A 20,000-nucleotide genomic window follows, 5' to 3' on the forward strand; every position below is an offset into this window, starting at 1 on the left:
AACTTTTAAAGGCAAAATTTATAAGCTTTTAAAGCTTTTAAAGGCAAAATCTATATCACTGTCTATATCCAATTATTTTTTATGCATAACTCGAACTATTGCTTCATCGTCCTTTTTGAAGAACGCTCACACTAACAAGGTTTATGAAAACAAAAATAAGACTTCAAAAATCTTTAACTGATAATTAACAAAATAATTTTATATCAATTAGTTTTCTTTTTGCTTATTAATTGACATAATTGATCTAAAAATATATAATACTGCACCTTCACTCTGGAACTGCTCCTTCAGACTAGAAATACGCCTTCCAAAGTTATTCAGATCCTGAAAGCAATCCTGATTCAATATCTCCAACACTGATTCAATATCTCCAACAGCTGAGTTTCGTTTTCAAGCATCTTCTTCACCCAGTCCTGTCTTGGTTCTGCTATCTTGTTGATGCTGTCACAGTAACCCAGCTGAATGCCATCAAGCATCATAGCACCCATATACTCTGGGATGTTTGGGACTCCAGAGGATGCAGTGACCAGATACTGCAGTGAGTGTTTCACTGTGGAATAAACAATTTTTATAGTGTTAAATGAAAGTAAATAAAACATTCAGATAAAATGTCAGAAATATGATTGGTTCAGTATGATTCAGTTAGCATTATTGGCGCTGGAGACAAAGGAAATATGACTAAAAGAAAACTGTTTGATCGGTGATCAAGGGCGTAGATTTGGTTCTGGCATTGGTGGGGACGGATGATTCAACCACGGAACCCTGCCCTGTTTCTTTTTTTTTTTTTCCTTTTTGTTTTTGCTTCTTAATAAAAAAGAGGAGAAATATACTTGCCTACATATGCTATTCTACATGCTTTTAAACCATTTAAAATCACAAGTTTTATGTGAATTATATAATGTTAAATTACTATTAAACAAATGACTAAGTATTTTAGGCTTTAGTTTACTTCAGCCATATTCCATATAAATCAGGTATCATACAAAAATAAAAAAAAGCTTCAAATACAGTCATGACAATAAAAGAATATGACTTTAAGGACTTAACAACATTACTTCAGTTATAGTACACCAACATCTCTGATACATTAGCACTAAGGAAACAATGAATGACCTGGTGGTTTTTGTCCATAAAACTACTCATCTAAGATTACCACAAAGTAAAAGATCTCTCAGCAAAATCATGCAACAGTTTAGGCACTATTGCCCCGATCAAATCAGTGAGCTGGGACTTCTTATTCTAAATGTGAACTACTGTTACAGCAACAGACATGGACTACTGGTGCCCCACACAACAACTCACTATGTGAAGGAGCCAAACACATGCCTGCTCCTCTTGTTAACTGAGATAAACTGCTGGCATATTTGTTTTACATCTATACTGTCCAGTCTCTCCTGGTGAACATGGCATACAGCAGCATTGTTTAATCTCATTTGAGTCATTGTTAACCTTAGCCATGTTTTTAATAATAATAATACATTTTATTTGAAAGCGCCTTTCAAAGCACTCAAGGTCGCTGTACACAGAGTAAAAAGCAACATAAAAGCAAAGAGTTTACACAATCATAAAACATAAACAAATTTAAAATAGTCGAATGGAGAGGTTATGTGGGATAAGCTAATTTGAACAAGTGGGTTTTGAGTTGGGACTTAAAGAGAGAGAAGGTAGAGATATTTCTTAAATCAGGAGGTAGGGAATTCCAGAGTCGTGGAGCAGAGCAGCTGAAAGCCCTGCTCCCCATGGTGACAAGACGGGGGGAGGGGACGGAGAGTGAAAGGGAAGAAGAAGATCTGAGACAACGAGATGGGGCGGTGATGTTAACCAGATCAGAAAGATATGGAGGAGAGAGATGATGAATAGCTTTAAATGCGTACAAGAGTATTTTGAAATTGATACGATACTTGACCGGGAGCCAATGAAGCTGCTGCAGAACAGGAGTGATGTGGTGGGTAGAAGGGGTCCTGGTGATGATACGGGCAGCAGAGTTCTGGATGCGTTGAAGCTTGTGGATGGATTTTTGAGTAAGACCAAAAAGAAGTGAATTACAATAATCAATCCGGGAAGTAACAAGGCTGTGGACAAGAATGGCAGTGGCATGTGAGGTGAGAAAAGGACGGAGACGATTAATGTTGCGCAACTGAAAATATGCAGACCGGGTGACATTATTAATGTGTGAATTGAAAGATAGAGTACTGTCGAGGATGACACCCAAACTTTTCACAGAGGAAGAAACGGAGACCGGCGAGTTATTGATAGTAATAGAGAAACTGTTGGTTCTGGATAATGTTGATTTAGTGCCGACCAAGAGGAGCTCGGATTTATTACTATTGAGTTTAAGAAAATTAGAAGTCTTCTGAGACACTGAAGCTTCTTTCAGCCTCAGTACATGCGTTTAATCCTCAGATTAAAATGATTATTCTGTGCTTGATGTGCCTCACCTTTGGCCCTGGCTCCTCCCCTCTGACTGCACTAGGACATATTGCCACCTGATAAAATAACACATTGATTCGTGCCATATAAAAAGTGAGACTTGTCAATTCAGATTCTTTGTCAAATATACACTAATGAATCAATTTACATCAGCAGCCTAACAGTTGTCATGATAATAAATACTAGTTAATCTATAGCACCAAAACATCAGTCAGTCACCTGTGACCTTGCCTCTTCACCTCTGTCCGAGCTACAACATGGCAGAGCTGCCTCTGTCACCTGATAAATAACAGTGAGACACTCCACATACATGCAGTCACACATGTGCTTCAAATACAGTCATGAACCAACAAGTCATCATCCAATTTCACCTGTGATCTTGTATCACCATTACTCTCTGAGCTTTGTGTTGGTTCTTCTGTCATCTGACAAATAGGACATACATGACAATAAGAATAAAATGTGTAGCTGCTTCAGTGTTTCTGTCACTTTGTGCAGATCTTGACTCATCAGTAAGGTTTGTAGGGTGAGTGCATTTTTAAAACAATTTGTGCAAACTGCACTACAAGTTGAAATATTTGCAAAATCACGACTACCTCATGATATTTTGTCTCAAAAATTAACCCTATGAATATGTCAACACTATTAGGATGAAATATTTTGTCACCAACATTTTAACGTTAAACATATAATTTTAACGGCCTCTGTAAACTAATATCCTGGCTTGCTCGAGGCTCCGTTTTCTCTGACAGTTTCAATCAAAATTAGAAATGCTACTCTGAGACTGAGATAACTAATAGTGCTTCCTGTTGTGCAGTTAGTTTCCAAAACACGTTATTCATGGTTACATACAATTTTAGACTGATGTGGGCCAAAGCCTAGCATAGCCTGTAACGTTATTATGACGGACACATTTTATGAGTGAACTTGACTTTAAGTGACTTACAGGTTTCTTTGAAAAATACTTTCTTATATCCAGGTTCTTTTGCTGCCGTCCTCCTCTCCTCCTTGCAGGTTCTCGCAGCGCAGGCTTGCCGCTGCTAAAACTAAACAGAGCTCCCTGAAAGGCACAGCCAATCACATTGGCCATATTTGTCACATGACGTAGAGAACGTAATTTAACTCTTTCTGCACCGCTGGGTGAATGAGACAGATCGGGGTTTTTTTCTTTCTATCGGGTTTGTTTTTCTTTACTCGAAGAGATCAAATTATTGGTGGGGACAATTCAGTAATCGCTGGATATTGGTGGGGACGTGTCCCTTCCGTCCATGCCAAATCGACGCCCTTGTCGGTGATCAAATGTGACAGGAGAAAAGCAAAACAACAACAAAATTAACCCCATTCTTTTTACTCTGATGAAGATGTTTGACCAAATCTGCTCATCTGGTTTGCAGCTGTTTTGCATGCGTTTGTAACATCGAGAATAAATTATTAAACCAACATCTATAAAAATGTGTGTATTCATCCAAAAACCTTCTAAACACTTCTTCAACGGGGCAAATATGTTATGGCATGTGATATACCACGTTATATAGTAAAAACTTTGCTACCGCCGACGATACACACAGCTGTAGTTTCCGTTATCACACAGTGAGTATTAAAAAAGGTATTCATTTTGGTGAGGTTTTTATCCGCAGTTTTCCAGAAAATTAGTAATGGATTTTCGTGAAATTCAGGCTAAAAAGAGTTTTAAAGTAAGGCGAAAGTTGACGCCCTGCTCTGGGTCAGATGAGTTCAAAGGATTTTCTTTTTACCTGCAGATGACGTGGAATAAAAAAAGAAGCAACACGAATAAAAACATATTGTCCTCATCGTGATCCTGTGATGACTGCTAGAATAATTTTGCTGTTAGTTCTCGCTGAGCGGTTCCATTTTAGAAACCCGTTAGGTTTTATGTGACGTACGTGTGAAAATAGCGTCTTCCTGTTCATTTCTTTCACAGTAAAAGTCCTCGAAATCAAGACTAGCATCCAGTGTTAAAAAAGACAGAATGTGTTTTCCTTCTTTTTAAAATGGTAACATTTATCACATTCTCACCTGCTAATTCGGACCAATCGTAGCAGTCCATTTCACTCTCGTTGACCAGCACATTTTTAACCCTTTCACGCATAGTGGTCACTACAGTGGACAGCTATTCAAAGGCTGCTTTCTTGTATTTGTGTCAGTGTTGATGCACATAAACACAACACACAGTGTATATTATTCATTCGTTTGTCAAATTCATAATTCAAAACGTATGTTGCCCATTTAAGTTGACATGTAAAAAACTCTTTGAAAATGACATGTTTTAAAAAAAATCAAGTTCCAAAATCTTTTTTCATGCCTAAAGATGAATAAAAATACTTATGAAAAAAAAACTGAATAAGATTGTCATAATTCATGCATGAAAGGGTTAAATCACTCTCTGCTGAGCTCTGAACAATGGACAAACTTTGTATCCACTGTCAGTGGGATTTTTTTTAATGAATTTTATTGAACAAAAAATGAGTATACAACATGCAAACAGATGTAGTATACAAAAGAACAGAACATGAACACACAAAATCAGGGGTAAAGAAATAATTATATGAATACATGCAAAAATTCACATATTTGTATTGTTTTGAGAGCCTTTTTGTTGGTGGAGTCTGATATTGATTTTATGTACAATTCCACATCCTTTAGAAAATGACAGAAATATGTTTTATCAGAAAACTTACATTTATGGATAAAAAATTTAGCTAAAAGTATTAACAAATTTATTATAAAAAAACATTTATCATTCTTCTTGGGGAACTTAAAGAAACAGAATAAAACATTTTCCCATCGTAAACTCCTTTAAAATATGGACAAAAACAAACCTGCTAAATTCCTTCCAGAATCTCTGTGTAGAAGAACAGTACCAAAAAAGATGTGTCACAGTTTCTGGATGATCCCCACAGAAAGTGCAATTAGTATTTATGTCTCTTTTAAATTTTACAATGTGGTGACTGGCTGGGTAACATTTATGAAGAATTTTAAATTAAACTTCCTTCACCTTATTTACAGTTAGATATTTATGGGGGATCATCCAGACTGTCTTCCAGTTGATATCTGGAACATATCAATTTCAGTAGGATATTATATATGGGAGAGAAACGATATCTTCTAGGAATGAACTACGTATTCTCTTATTGTTGTTACCAAGTTCCTGGGAAAAGCAGATTTTTCCCACTGCTGACTCAGCTGGATCAGGGAGAGCGACTGAGGTAGATATTGAGCTGTCAGTGTTTTTATATAATATTAAAGTACCTGAGGAAATGGCACCAAGCACCACTGAGAATTCCCGAACACTGACTGGAAAATTATATAGTGCAAGGAATTCGTTTTAAGTAACTAATTGTCTCTCTTTATTAACCAGCTGAGCCACCAATAGGATCCCATTTCGGACCCAAGTTTCTCCTCCCGGTGGGACAACAATAATTAGACAACAATGCAAACAGAATTTGTAAATGTGAACAATTAATAACACCTTCAGAAAGACACAAGAGCGTTCATTAGACTGCCTAAACTAGCATAACAATGCTGGCCACCACACAGAAGGAAATGTCAAGTGCACTGTAAGGCTCAGAATCGCTAGTTAAATTGGCTGCTGCGTTGCTTAAGCTGGAAGGGCAACCAATAAAGTGATAGTGATTAACTTCACAAGGTGTCACTGATAGGCTTCCCAACAATAGTACTTGTTTTTTCTTTATACAATACCGAAACTAATTGAAATACATCCATCCATTCTTTTCCACTTATCCTTGTCAGGGTCGTGGGGTTGGTGGAGCCTATCCCAGCTGTCTTAGGGCAAAAGGCAGGGTATACCCGGGACAGGTCACCAGTCTGTCACAGGGCTAACAAATTCACACTCACACCTGTGGGCAATTTAGAGTTACCAATTGGACTGTGGGAGGAAGTAGGAGTACTCACACAAACATGAGGAGAACCTGCAAACTCCACACAGAAAGACCCCGGCCTGATGGTAGCTACAAAATGAAAGAGTATTTTTCCCTTAAATTATCTGAAGATCTTTCTGGAGCATTAGTATAATTTCTCTAAATGTGTAACTTAAGGTAAACAACAAATGATAAATAAATATAGAATTAATACATCCATCCACACATTTAAAGTAAAGAACAGGAAATATTCCAATATAAAACCCATTTTTATTTTTTTATAAAGCACTTCTCTTAGCTTCTCTTAAATTTAAAAAGAAATAATTACATTTACAAATAATTACATTTATTGTGGTCGTATAACATCATCACTGGTTTTAAAAGGGTTTTGAGATAATACCTGACTTTTTAAACAATAAAAAATGTTATCAAGGCAGTTTGGAACAAAGACAAAAAATATACATGGTCTGCGGTGCCACTGCAGGGGGGATGGATTCACCTGCGCAGCATCTGCAATCACGCCTCGCCGGCTTAAAAGTCTGTGCTGTCATTAGAATGTCGTTGTTGTTGGTAATGTGTCCGGCATTGAGCTGTAAAGCTGCAGCCAAGACTTGTACAGCAACCGTGTAAGAAAATAAAGCATGCTGAAAAGCACTGAAACGTGGACCGGTCTGCTGTGGAGTTATCACAAAAAGTTACAATAAAACTTTTGTGGAGCCATTGGAGGACTTCACCTCTTCAGACTGAAGGATTTACTTTCTTCTACATCTTCTTTATCTCTTGGATTCTGCTGCTCTTTCTCCATTCTTCAGCATTTGCTGCAATTCAGCTTTAGTTAGACGAGGCTCCTGGGGCTTAATGCTGGGTATATATGCTGGAATAGATGGGAGGGTCTTTTATCACCTTCTGCACGGTGATGTCACACTTGCTGGGTTTCCGGGAGTTTCAGTGGACGTATTCAGAGATGAGTTGGTGTTTGTCATTTTTACCAGGTGGTCTAACATGTTTATGGTGATGTTCAATTTTTAAACTTGCCCATCTATCTGCTTTTATTGTGCCATAATTACCTCATTAACTGCACCACCCCTGTCTTGTTGTTTTGATGCTAATTTCTTCTTCATCTTTCCTGCTTGTTTGGTGTCTCATGAAACTGCTCTATGATTCAGAACTGAACCCTGGGCTTTTAAAAGGGATTTCAAAAGTAAAAAAAATAAATTAATGCTATCAACATGTCAACATGTAATCTTGCAGATGACTGACTCGTTAATATTTAATAAAAAGAAAGGGAAAAAAATTAACAACGATGAAGAAGTCATATTGCACTGATTGTTTATTTCATTATCATTTTGGGAAAGACAGACGGACACACCTGACTTCAAGCTTTAGGTAGCACACAGTGTTTGACATTCAATATTAATTTCATTGAAAAAATTAGTAAATAACCTTAAAGTGCTGCTACTCAGTGAAAATTCAAGAGATTTCAGGGCTGGGCTAAGGCCCCACTGTTTCAAGATTCTGGTAACGCCCCTGCTCGTAAGCCATCAATAATTATCATAATAAGGAATATTCAGACAAAGTCAATAAGAACCTACTCTTTTCCAGGACCGACAGTCCTTTCCCTTAATGTGCAATTTAAGGTAAATGAAAATGATGAGGTATAATGAATATATAATTAATAAATTTTTGCACTATGAATTATTCCAGGATGCTCCTCAAAATTCCTTATTTATAAAGCATTCCCTTTAACCCTTAATGCTTATTAATGCCTAATAAAATACTTCACAGATAAAAAGAAATAAAACAAAACAAAATTCTTAAAAATTTCAGAACATCAGCTAGGACTGATAAACCGAAGACAGCCGTAGCTCTCCTGCTATGACTGGTGATACATACAATCACAACAACATATATTCACAGGAAAACCACAGTTAAAACGAGCAAATGACGAATATATATTTACCTTTATAAAAATGAAGGTTCCTGTGTCACAGGTAAGAATACAATGAAAGCAGAGCAGATTGCTTAGTGTTAGTGGATAGTGTTGAAGTCCTTCAGGAGGCCTCTGTCTCTGTGAAGAAATTAACTGAACAGAAGTACACTCCTATAATCACCCAGAAACTGCATAAAAACTGCAGTTTAGAAATTCCGATTCAGGTTTTCTCTTTTCAAGAAATAACTGAATGACACATGCATCACATCAGAAGAATATCAGAAAAGTAGCACTGACATTAATATAAAGAACAAAATGAACAACAATCTTTGCTCTTAACTTGTTTAGCTGGAGGTGTGTATACTCATGTATACTCTGAGGCACTGTGCTTGTTTATGTGTCGTGTCCATTCAGTCCCTCAGAGAGAGACAGATGTTGACAGCAGCTGTAAGGTACAGAACACACCGTTAGTCCTGGACTAACTTTTATATAAAATATGTATCAAACTTTTTCATTTTTTTAAATGCACAGATCAGAGTGGTGCAAAGCGTTTTTCTGAAATAAAAAGAAGAAAAAACAATTTAAAATCCCAGATAAGTTCAATTCAATTCAACTCAATTCAATTTTATTTATATAGCGCCAAATCACAACAAAAGTCACCTCAAGTTCAGTTTTGTAGTCTATTAGAGGATCAGGTGGGGTATATTACAGCAGAACACAGCCAGGCTTTATTTGTGTTTGTTAGCTTGAAAAAAAAAACACTCCACACACCCAGCAGCAGTTATCAACTTTCTCTGTTCAGCTGGACTTTCTGTTTCAGGCTCTGTGCTCTCTGCTCACATATGAGAAGAGTGAAATTTCACTTCAAGTTAATTATTTCTGTGCTTCCCTCTGAGGAATTTTGATATATTGACGTTCCACTCAGTCCTTTTCAGGGATGGATGGTCTAAAACAGTTGTGTCAAATTCATTTTACATCGCGGGCCACATACAGCCCACTTTGACCTTAAGTGGGCCGAACAAGTTATAGTCACCTTCCTGTCAGTGTAAAGAGGTTACATATCTGTTTTTCTACATGATAAAGAAAAGGCTGCCGTGACAAAGAAAGAAATCTGTCAGTACAAATCTTTGGAGTTAAACTGTAAGAAATAAATGTGTCAAATTACTTTTTTAATAACTGTAGTCATAAAAAATAGACATTTCTATAGTAGAAGGAGAAAAACAGAAACCTATTTTTGATTAAACTGTTAACTGCCTAAGTACTTTTTGTAGTATGAATGGCCATAAGGGAGGTTTTTATCTGGAAAATGTGTAAAACTTATGAAATTACAGTTAAAAATCCAAAATTTCTCCTTGTGCTTGTGTGGTGAGCAGCAGACCAAACAAGTTAAGAACTATAAATGACTTCAAGCACACATTCAGGCCTGTGAGAGCCATGGCTCTGTGCTACATGCACACATATCTGCATCTCTGCCATTCAAAGACATCCTGTATCTACTTTGTGTAATATTCAATACTGAACTGAAAATTTATTTTTTTTCCAAGGAAGCTATTTTTAATCTCTGTTTTCATAAAAGCATTATTTTTATGCATTTACCAGGGAGAACACAGATGAGTTTTAAGGCCTGGACAAGTTTGAAACCTTTCTTCCTCTACAAAGGAAAATGGCTAAAAATAAAATCAGATATCACTTTAGCCAGCTCCTAGTCTTATAAATTCTGCACTCAGCTTTGCAGTTTCCAATATCATTGAGTGTCATTGAGGTGCTGCTCATTTCATGTTTTTGCTTGTTTTTTTTCACTTTTTCCTGAAACGTTAGCGTTTAAAAACCCCATCTCTCTGTGTACCTGGCCTACCACTACACTTGCTGTTCTCAGAACATCTAACCCCCTTCCTTCTTTCACATGGTATGATCCCAGTCTGTCTTTGTATGTTATTGGCCGCATGGTGTGCCAATTAAAATAATCTCCCACTCTTGCCTGCATGGATTCTCAAGGGCTGAAGATTCGTCTCCCACATACCAAAGAGTTTATTAATAATTCACATGAAATTATCTCATGGGGTGGATATAATTGTATCGCAGGCTGGATGTGGCCCACAGGTCATAAGTTTGACACCCCTGGTATGGACACTGTGAACCTGAAATTTAAACTGGATTCATTTTAAGAATACTAATAACATTGATATCTTGCATTTTTGGAATAACTAAAACAGTTATAACTTATATATACAAGCACTGAATTTGTTTCTTCTTGTCTGTTAGAATCTTCATTAGTTATTCAGTAGTAACAGCTGCTAGTCTTGGATTCCAAACAAAAACTTTGGTGAGAATGTTCTTCTTGAAATCAGAGACCTGAAACACACACTCGTATCTGCTCCAGTCTTCTGGTCTGACTGATAAAACATTCAGATCAACACTCATCTGGAAGGTCCCATCATTGTTGGGGAGGATCTCTCTGTGGGGCACAACTTCATCGATCTCCTCTCCATCTTTCCTCCAGAACATCACGGCTCTGTCTGGGTAGAAACCTGTAGCGTGGCAGCTGACTGGAGAGGAGGAAGTCCACTGGAGGAGAGACACTGAAGGAGTAACTGGAGAGAGGGAGGGTGGGAAAGTGAGAGAGTGAGAATGGATGGAAGAAATAATAATGAGAAAGGAAAAAACAGGTAAGGAAAGAAGATGAGAATAAACAAGAACTTCAATAAGGAGAAAAAGAAACACTGACAGTGAAACAAGTGTTAGATGAAAAACATGTGAAAATCAAAACTAAATCTGTAATTCAAAACAGAGTGAGTGTCACCAGCTTATTAGCAGCTGGATACGGATGTATTATAGCACAATCTAAACTAAATGCAACTTTAGAAACATGGAGATATTATCAGTAACTACTGCACGAATTGAAATTCTGAACTCATGAATGCACTAAATGAAAACACATGGGTTCAGTTCATGTAAAATCATTCTTTTAATCACAAACATTCATATAAAATAATGTAGATCCATCCATCCACCAGCAGCTGAAGCTAAAAGAAAAGTTGGAGAATACACTGTTTGGAAAACGCTGAGGAACTCTTTCAGTTCCTCTCCTTACAGGGCACAACAGCAGATTATCTACCTCAGTCTCACCTCTCTGTCACACCAACCCTCTGCTAGTCCTTCACTACATCCATGAGGCTCCTCTGTGGTCTTCCTCTTCTCCTTCTGCCTGGCAGTTTCACATTTAACATCCTTCATCTTAAAATATCCTCTATCCCTCCTGTGCACACGTCCAAACCATTTCAGCTTCGCCTCTTTAGCTTCATCTCCAAACTGCCCTGCCTGAGCTGAGCTACCCCTCTGAGGGATTCATTTTTAATTTTGTCCATTCTGAACATCTTAACATCTTCAGCTTTGCCTCCTGTCTTTTCGTTAATGCCACTGTCTCCAAACCATACCTCATAGCATGTCTCACTGCCAGTTTGTAAACCTTCTCTTTCACTCTTGCTGTTATGCTCCTGACACTCGTCTCCACCCACTCCACTCTGCCTCTTTATACCTGCCTCCCGCTCATTCATACATGTATATTCTGTCTTGCTTTAACAGACTTTCATTCCTCTTTTCTTCAGAGCACACCTCCACCTCTCCAGGCTCTCTTCCACTTGCTCTCACTACAGATCACAACATTATTTGCAAATATCCCAACCCACAGAGACTCCTGCCTGGTTCCATCTGTCATATGATCTATCATATACTCCATCTGGATCCACAAAGACACAGAGCAACTCGTTCTGAGCATTTTCTTCTTCTTATGGCTTTACTTTTCCTCCCTGGTTTCACCTGTGTCCAATCAGCTCTGTGTGTGCATGCAGCCGTGTCTCTTCCTGTGACAGCTGTCAGTTTGTCTGTTTTGACTTTGATTCAAGCCAGTAGTCGACTCCATAGTCTTTGTTCTTTTCTAGATTCTTTTTTCAGCAGCAGTTTGTTCTGATCAGCTTTCATCAGAGCTCCTGTTTTCTCAGTTCAGGTCTGCATTTGAGTTTGTTTTTTGTTTCTTTTGTTGAAGCTTGACATTTTTGCTGCCCATGCAAATAACTGATTATCAATTATGAATATCTAACTTTTTCAGAGAACTCCCTTACCTACAAATAAAGGATAAAAACTACCCAGTTGATAGATATCCATAGACTTAGTGTAGAACTATAAAGAATATATGTTATAATGTTAAAACTGGAGAAAACCACGAGTGTCCACAATGCTGTGTGTGCTGGTCACCTGCTCTTGATTATTAGAACACTATAAGTAACATCGCACCACAAATTTCTGTTTCCTTATTTGTGTCTTGTGTCAAACTTACTGATAAAAATGTGAAACTATAATTGTCCATAAAATGTAGCAGTACAGCAGTGTTTGCACACAGCTTCTTTCATTCACCTTCAAAATCATTAAATGCAAAATTAGCCTCTAAGCTTTGTCCTTTAAAAGATAAGTGTTGTTAGAAAGATAACTCAACATAAAATAAACACCACTGCATTCATGAGGTCATGTGATTCTACCTGTTCTCTGCAGGGAGCTGTTCCCACCATCCAAAAACAATTTCAGCCGCTCTGGAGAGATGTCAGTCAGGAAGACTTCATTTAGCTTTGTTTTATTACTGTCAGCTTCTCAGCTCTGTTTGGTAGCGTCAGCCTTCAATGAAGCCCACGACAGTGTCTTCAAATCCAGTTCAATAAAGCCAGACTTCTCTCCAGTGCTTTCCTCATATTCACGGCCACTTCTAGTCTGTAAGATGCAAAAACTTGGAACGAGAGAGAGAGAGAGGGACTGAACTATGATACATATATTAATCTAAAAGACTAAAATTTTGAACAATTCTGTAAATGCATTGTTTGTCATGCTTTTTAAGATATGTTGATATTAGTAAAGTCTGATCATTCCTGGTCTCATCTGAGAAGCACAACATTAGAACTTTAAATCTTTAACATTTAGCAAAACAGTTTTCCTTAGGTGTATCTTTATAATAATCAGACAGAAGGTATATAAGAAAAAATAAATAAATACCGTAACCTTCACTTTGGTTGAACTGCTGTTTCAAACTAATAATCCGCGCTCTGAAGGCGCTTGGCTGAATGTTAAAGCACTCACGTTTGTACCACTTCAAGTAAACTGCCTCAACGCCATCAACCACAGCAACACCCACAAACTGTGTGACGTTTGGTTTCCAGCAGATCAAGTGAAGTAATTTATCGGCGAGCGTTTCACTGTGAAACAAGCATTTTAATATTTTATAAGATTAGATAAATAAAATATCCAAAAAGTAGGAAAAATGTATCTCCTGTAGTTAGTTTTTAGTTATTTCAAGTGTGAGCAATGACCAACTGTGAGACAAGATTAGCAATAAAAACTACGTTTAAATCTATAAGAAGAGGATTCGGTTATTATTCCTGAACGTGGGTGTGGAAGTTCAGTTAACAAAAGTCAGACTAACACAACGTTAAAGTAAACGCGCTGCAGATGTGAAAATAAGTTAGAGCTCAAAGATTCAAAAGGTTTTATTACCTGCAGATGAAACATAAAAAAAGAAGCCGCGAGAATGAAGTCATCCTGTCCTCATCTTGTAGTTACTGTTAGAATAACTGTTGATCTTGTTTACTCGCTGTACCGTTACCGGAAACCCGTTAGGTTCAGTGTGTGTGGGATAAGGGCGTCTTCCTGTTCCTTTCACGGGAAAAGTCCTAATTATATATACACATATACATTTATAAGTGTAGTTTGTTTTCTCTCTTTTATCCCGTCCCTGACATACATGCTAAGTGACGAGCGTGCATAAAATTGTTTCTAAAAATGTAGTATCAGTTCAGCACTTTTTTCTTCATAAAGAAATAATATCATTGTTTTGGTTTTTAAAAAATGTAATTTAATATGAAAATATAATAGGCAAAAATTGAAAAGACGGTTACATTCCCCTTGAAATAAAAAAATAGATGATTCGTGGACAATAATGTTTCATCATAATAATAATAATAATAATGTTTTGGGCTGAGAATTACACTAAAAACTGAAGACTGGACTTAAAGTGAAACGCTTGGTTATCTGTTGGCTGATAATCCACAAAGGTAAAAACGTAAAGTCCAAAAATGAATTATTGAATCATGGGGGTTTTCTTTCCCACCTGCCTCCTTTCCACAGTTAAACTACTGGAACAATGCACAACAGCAAACGTATGACATTTTCTTCTTAGTGCCACATCCTCTCTGCTACTCAAAGCAGGACTTACCAGTCTTCCTCTTTGCTATCCCCATTTATTTAGGAATTAACTTTCTGATTTTACACCCTGAGTTATTTTCCTGTGAAAGATTTATGTTACAATACTGCCACAAAGTTCACACACGTAATAATCATCTTGCTTGTTAAATTTCTCCAGTCTGTTATGTCACAAATCCACGCTCCTGTGGAACTCTCTCAGGTCTGAACCACCTGATCTTTGAAATCGCTGTTGCCATTTCCCCTTAACACATACGTGCACTGATGCCTCTACACCACAGAGCGCTCCTTTTATTTACACCTATTTCCTCAAGTCAGTTGAGCTCTACTTTTCTGCATGGATTATCTATTATATTTCACTTTCAGCCAAAACGTCCAGTTCAGATCCAGTGTCTATTACCCTGAAAGTGATGATATCTTTAACAAATCTCCATGACTCCTGGAGGATCTGTTTCCTCATTCTAACTGAAAATGAGTTGCTTCAAATAAGGACCATTGGCAATCAAGCTTCTAACATTCCATCATTGGTTATATCCTTATTCCCACTCACCCAGACTTTGTCACTTCCCGATAGAGTCCTTTTTTATTTATTTATTTTGTCAGATACATATAGAAACAATCAAGCCACTCATTTTCTTAACCTTTTATGAGAGGAGGTACACTGGTTTGATAAGCACTCTCTTGACTATCTGAACTATCATGACTACGTCTTTTGGGAAGGTGATCTTTTGTACAGTTTGCAAATGTTACTAAAAACATTCTTGGTTGAGAGAAAAAGTTCCAGATGTAACATAGATGTGGTTTTAACACATGAGATAAGAAACAACTCATCAAGACAGTTGACAAAGTAGCAAACTTTATGCACCGAATCAAGTGTTAAATCTTTTTACACGTTTTTTTTTAACAGAAACCTGTCAAATTTCTCTCTCCCACAGTCTCTTTTTTAGGAAATACAAATTCATTTACAAAAGGGAAATAAAATAAATCAACAAGTAAATGCAAAAATGTGTACTTGTTTTTTTTTTAAATAAATACAGTATCTTAATAGTTCCATAACTGAATTGTGCAGGTCTGTTATGCAGCCTCAATGAGTTTCTTGTGATGGACTGTGCCGTTTCAGGAATTCATTAATAAGTTACTTCTCTCCAAAATATCTAACTGCTGTTCAGTAAAGTGTGTTGTTAACTTTTTATTTGCCACTGACATGTCACAGATTTTGCCTAAGCATACATTTCTCTCAGTTACTTTGAAATGTATTATCAAATATTTATCAGTTTTCAGAGTTTTTAAGGAATATTTCAGCTACTGCCAGAATTGTTTTGAGGTTTTGATGCAATCTGACACCTGACTCTACAGTGACACCTACTGGCCTCTGTTATCATTGTCAGATCTTGATAATGTTCCATGTAACATGAATTTTACTCTAAATAGAATTAAAGATTATAAATAGAATTTATAATATTTTAACTTTACTTCACTCACTATGTAACTGTATTACACTCATTATCTGGGAGTAGATGTCATCCAGTTTGATCTTCACACTGTCAAACAAAGCTTTTCCATGTCAGTGGGTTTTATTTTCAAAAGCATGTTTGTCTGATGGACAATGGATGGACCTCAGTGTCTATTTATGTTAGAAAACCCAACAATTCTCTGCATTTTTTTAAACTAAACAATGGTCAACAGAAAACAGCAGTGTGTGTGTGTGTGTGTGTGTGTGTGTGTGTGTGTGATTCATAAAGAAATAGACACATTGCACCTCTTGCTACGTTTGTAATACCATTAAAAAGGAATTGTTAAACTGAGAATATAACTCCATGAAGAAAACAGTTTCAACTTTAAAATTTCTAATTAATAGCAGTGTTGAAAGAAAAAACTTGTAAGTATTTTACCTCATTTTATTGTATTACTTTTTGTTGTTGCTGTTATTATAAGCCACGTCTCCAGTCATGAAAAATATAATGAAAGAAACCAACGTGATGAAGGAGGTGGTTACGTTATTGACCTTCTCTGCTGAATAAATGAAAACTGTTTGACTTGCATGACTGAACAATCCTTTGGATTATAAAACAAAAAGAGAAAAATGGTTTTCCATAAAAAGTAAAGTTCACATAAACAAACTATTTAAAACACACCTTCTATGTGTTCGTTTAACTGGAGATTTGAACACTGTTTTCTGGGTCCTGTGTTTGTATATGTGGATCTTGTTTCAGTTTCTCCAACTGTTCAGCAGTGTTGCCAGGCACTGTTATTTCCAAAGAAGAAAAATAAGTGGCACCCTTTATAAAATACATAAACTGTATATCAGAGTAAAACAAGTTGTACTTACAAGGTGAACTTGAGTTTCTGCCTGAAATAAACAGAAAAGAAATCATTTCAGGCATTTGTTCTGCATCACAATCAAAGTTTCTGTCATATATATTCAAAAATAAAAGTGTCTAATATATACAATACCAAAGAAATAATATAACTGAACCATGCACTGCTGGTCCTGGTTCATTGATAAACTCAGCTCCTTTGATTCTCTGACCTTTCCTCTTTTTGTCAACAGCAAATCCAACAACAGCAAAAAGGATGAGAAGAACTGGAACAACCACTGCAGCAATGATGGAGATCATCCTGTCAGAGGGATTCTCTGTAAAAACAGACAAACAAAATCAAATCTGCAGATGAAGCAGGTTAGAATAAACATATTTACGAGTAATATTAAAATAAAGCAATATTTAAAATATCCTGGAAGAGTAGTTGTAAAACAGCTAACTGATCATTTGGTCTGTTTTGAGTGTTTTGAATCTATCTGATAGTTTTCAGTTTGTTTAGGTAAATGAAGAGTAACTTGTCACGTTTTTGATACAAATCTATTACTTAAACTGACAGCATATCTTAAAAACATAGAAGCTTGCATTTGGCTGTAAAAATCTTCTAACCAGATATCTGGTCTGGATGGCTTTGCTGAAAAATCTCTGAGTCATTTTTGAACAGGATATATCCTTCAGTGCTCATATTAAATTAATAGGTAGTGTGTGCAATATTGCTAAAATGAGAAACATCTCTCTGAGTGATCCTGAAAAACTAGTTCGTAGATTAAATACTTCTCAACCAGATTAGTGTAATTCATTATTATCAATTTCCCCTAAATATTTCCTAAAAAGCTTAAAAATGCTACAGCGAGAATACTGACAGAGATGAGAAAGATAAACAATATTTCTCTCATAACATACTCTCTATAGTATTTACAAGTAGAATGGGAGGCAGAGCCTTCAGCTTTCAGGCCCCTCTTCTGTGGAACCAGCTCCCAGTTTGGATTCAGGAGACAGACACTATCTCTGCTTTTGATAAAGCTTATAGTCAAGGCTAGATCAGGTGACTTTCTATACCTCCTTCAGTTATGCTGCTATAGGTTCAGATTGTTCCAGGACGTCATGTTATACACTGAGTTTACTCTTAACTCCCCACCTGTTTACATATCACTGTAACATGTCATCACATTGTTCTCTTCTTTCTACCTTAGTCTGTGATTTATCTACTTCATGCTCTCTTTTTTCTCTTCTTTTCTCTTTCCCTCACCCTAAACCAGTTGAGGCAGATAGCTGCCCCTCTCTAAGCCTGTTAAAATGCAGTTTTTCCTCCTAAATATAGGACAAAAAAGTCAAGCATTATATTCGAGACAGCAAACAAAATGTTTCTCTCACCTATGACAGGTATTATTTTTCCACAGTTGGTTCTGATCACTTTTTTATCCAGTTTGGTGATGATGTCATCGCCGTCAGAGAGCTGAAACACACAGTCGTATCTGCTCCAGTCTTCTGGTCTGACTGATGAAACATTCAGATCAACACACATCTGGAAGGTCTCATCATTGTTGGGGAGGATCTCTCCAGGATCCACACCATCATGAATCTCCTCTCCATCTTTCCTCCAGAACATCACGGCTCTTTGAGGGTAGAAACCTGTAGCGTGGCAGCTGACTGGAGAGGAGGAAGACTTCTGGAGGAGAGACACTGAGGGAAGAACTGGAGAGAAAGAAAGAGAAGAAAATATCAAAGAGATAAAAAGAAGGGTTTCATTTTTCCAAATCTGACAATGTTATAGCATCTTGATAACATCTAATAAATAATTGCAGACATTTATTTGACAAAAAAATGACACATTAGAGCATCATCAGTCAAAACACTGTAAAAAATGTATCTGGGAAAATTAAACAATAAATAGAAAAGAAAAAACAGTGTGATTGCTGATGCATGTCGTTTGAAAATTCTACTTGTGCCTGAAAATGTTTCTGATCAAACGTTAAATTGGAAGTGTTGATAAAATCTTACAAATGTACAGGAGATCCAGCCCAGTTTCAGTTATGTGATTGTACCTGTTCTCTGCAGGGAACGTTTCCCACTTTCCAAAGACACCTTCAGCCACTTTGGACAAGTCGTACTGAGGAACTCGACGGTGTATTTTATTCTATTTTCGTCAGTGTCCCATCTTTGTTTGGCAATGACAGCCTCTGGTTTCAGTGCGATCCACCTAAATGTCTTCATATCAAATTCAAGAAAGTCTTCTCCGTTGTAAGCATACTGTAAAAAGTTGATCATCTCTCCAGTGCTTTCATCCCATTCACAGCCACTTATACTCTGTAAAATGTGGATGCCTGAAGAAACAGAAAGAAAACAAAGAGTGCAGTGAACTGCATTAATGTTGTTCACTGCATGAGGCACTACTATTCTCCAAGATTTGAGTATTAATAGTTGAATAATTTAATCAATTGAAAAACACTGCAGATTCAAATTACGTCTGGGTATTTGTGTTTAAAACAAAAAGGTTTAGAAGGACAAGAGAAAGAAAATGATTCAGCAAAGGAGTCATCTTAGAAGAATGTGAAGATAGAGATATGTATATTTTCTTAAGATTGTTAGATAAGATTATTAGATATTATTGTTAAGATAAGCAAAACTGAAACCTTAACAGTTTTTTAACACAAACTTTAGTATTTTTATGATGGTTTTAAGGTCTCAAATAAGAAACAGGCCAACGAAATGAAAACTTGAAATCTTTCATGATTAACAAAATAACTTCTTGTTATAAAGTCTTGTTTTGCTTTGGTATATCTAATGTTTTATAATGATCTGACATGAGGCATGACAGGAAATACTTTACCTCCAGGTTGGTTGAACTGCTGCTGTAAACCAAAAATCCAGGCTCGGAATAAGTTTGGCAGAGTCACAAAACACTGTACAGTCAAAGACTTCAGCTGCTGAGGGTTGCCATCTAATAGTTTCTTTGCCCAGTCCTATCTTGGTTCTAGTATTTTGTTCCTGCTGTCACAGTAACCCGCTTGAATGCCATCAACCACCATTTTACTCAAAAACTCTGATATGTTTGCGACTCCTGACGATCCAGTGGCCACATGCTTCAGTGAGTGTTTCACTGTGAGAAAAACAATATTTATTTATAGTTAAAAATGTTAAAAGTGGGAGTGACTGGCGTCCAAACAAAATTAATACTGTGTA

General features: G+C 36.8%; 2 pseudogenes; both read right to left on the reverse strand.

The window, feature by feature from the left end:
- LOC135932708 (major histocompatibility complex class I-related gene protein-like) overlaps window positions 1-4,310 on the reverse strand; it is a 24,343-nt pseudogene extending 20,033 nt beyond the window's left edge.
- Window positions 4,311-12,797: 8,487 nt separating this feature from the next.
- LOC135932709 (major histocompatibility complex class I-related gene protein-like) overlaps window positions 12,798-20,000 on the reverse strand; it is an 11,285-nt pseudogene continuing 4,082 nt past the window's right edge.

This window comes from Pelmatolapia mariae, linkage group LG22, assembly GCF_036321145.2.
Source record: "Pelmatolapia mariae isolate MD_Pm_ZW linkage group LG22, Pm_UMD_F_2, whole genome shotgun sequence".
In the NCBI taxonomy this organism is placed as follows: Eukaryota; Metazoa; Chordata; class Actinopteri; order Cichliformes; family Cichlidae; genus Pelmatolapia; species Pelmatolapia mariae.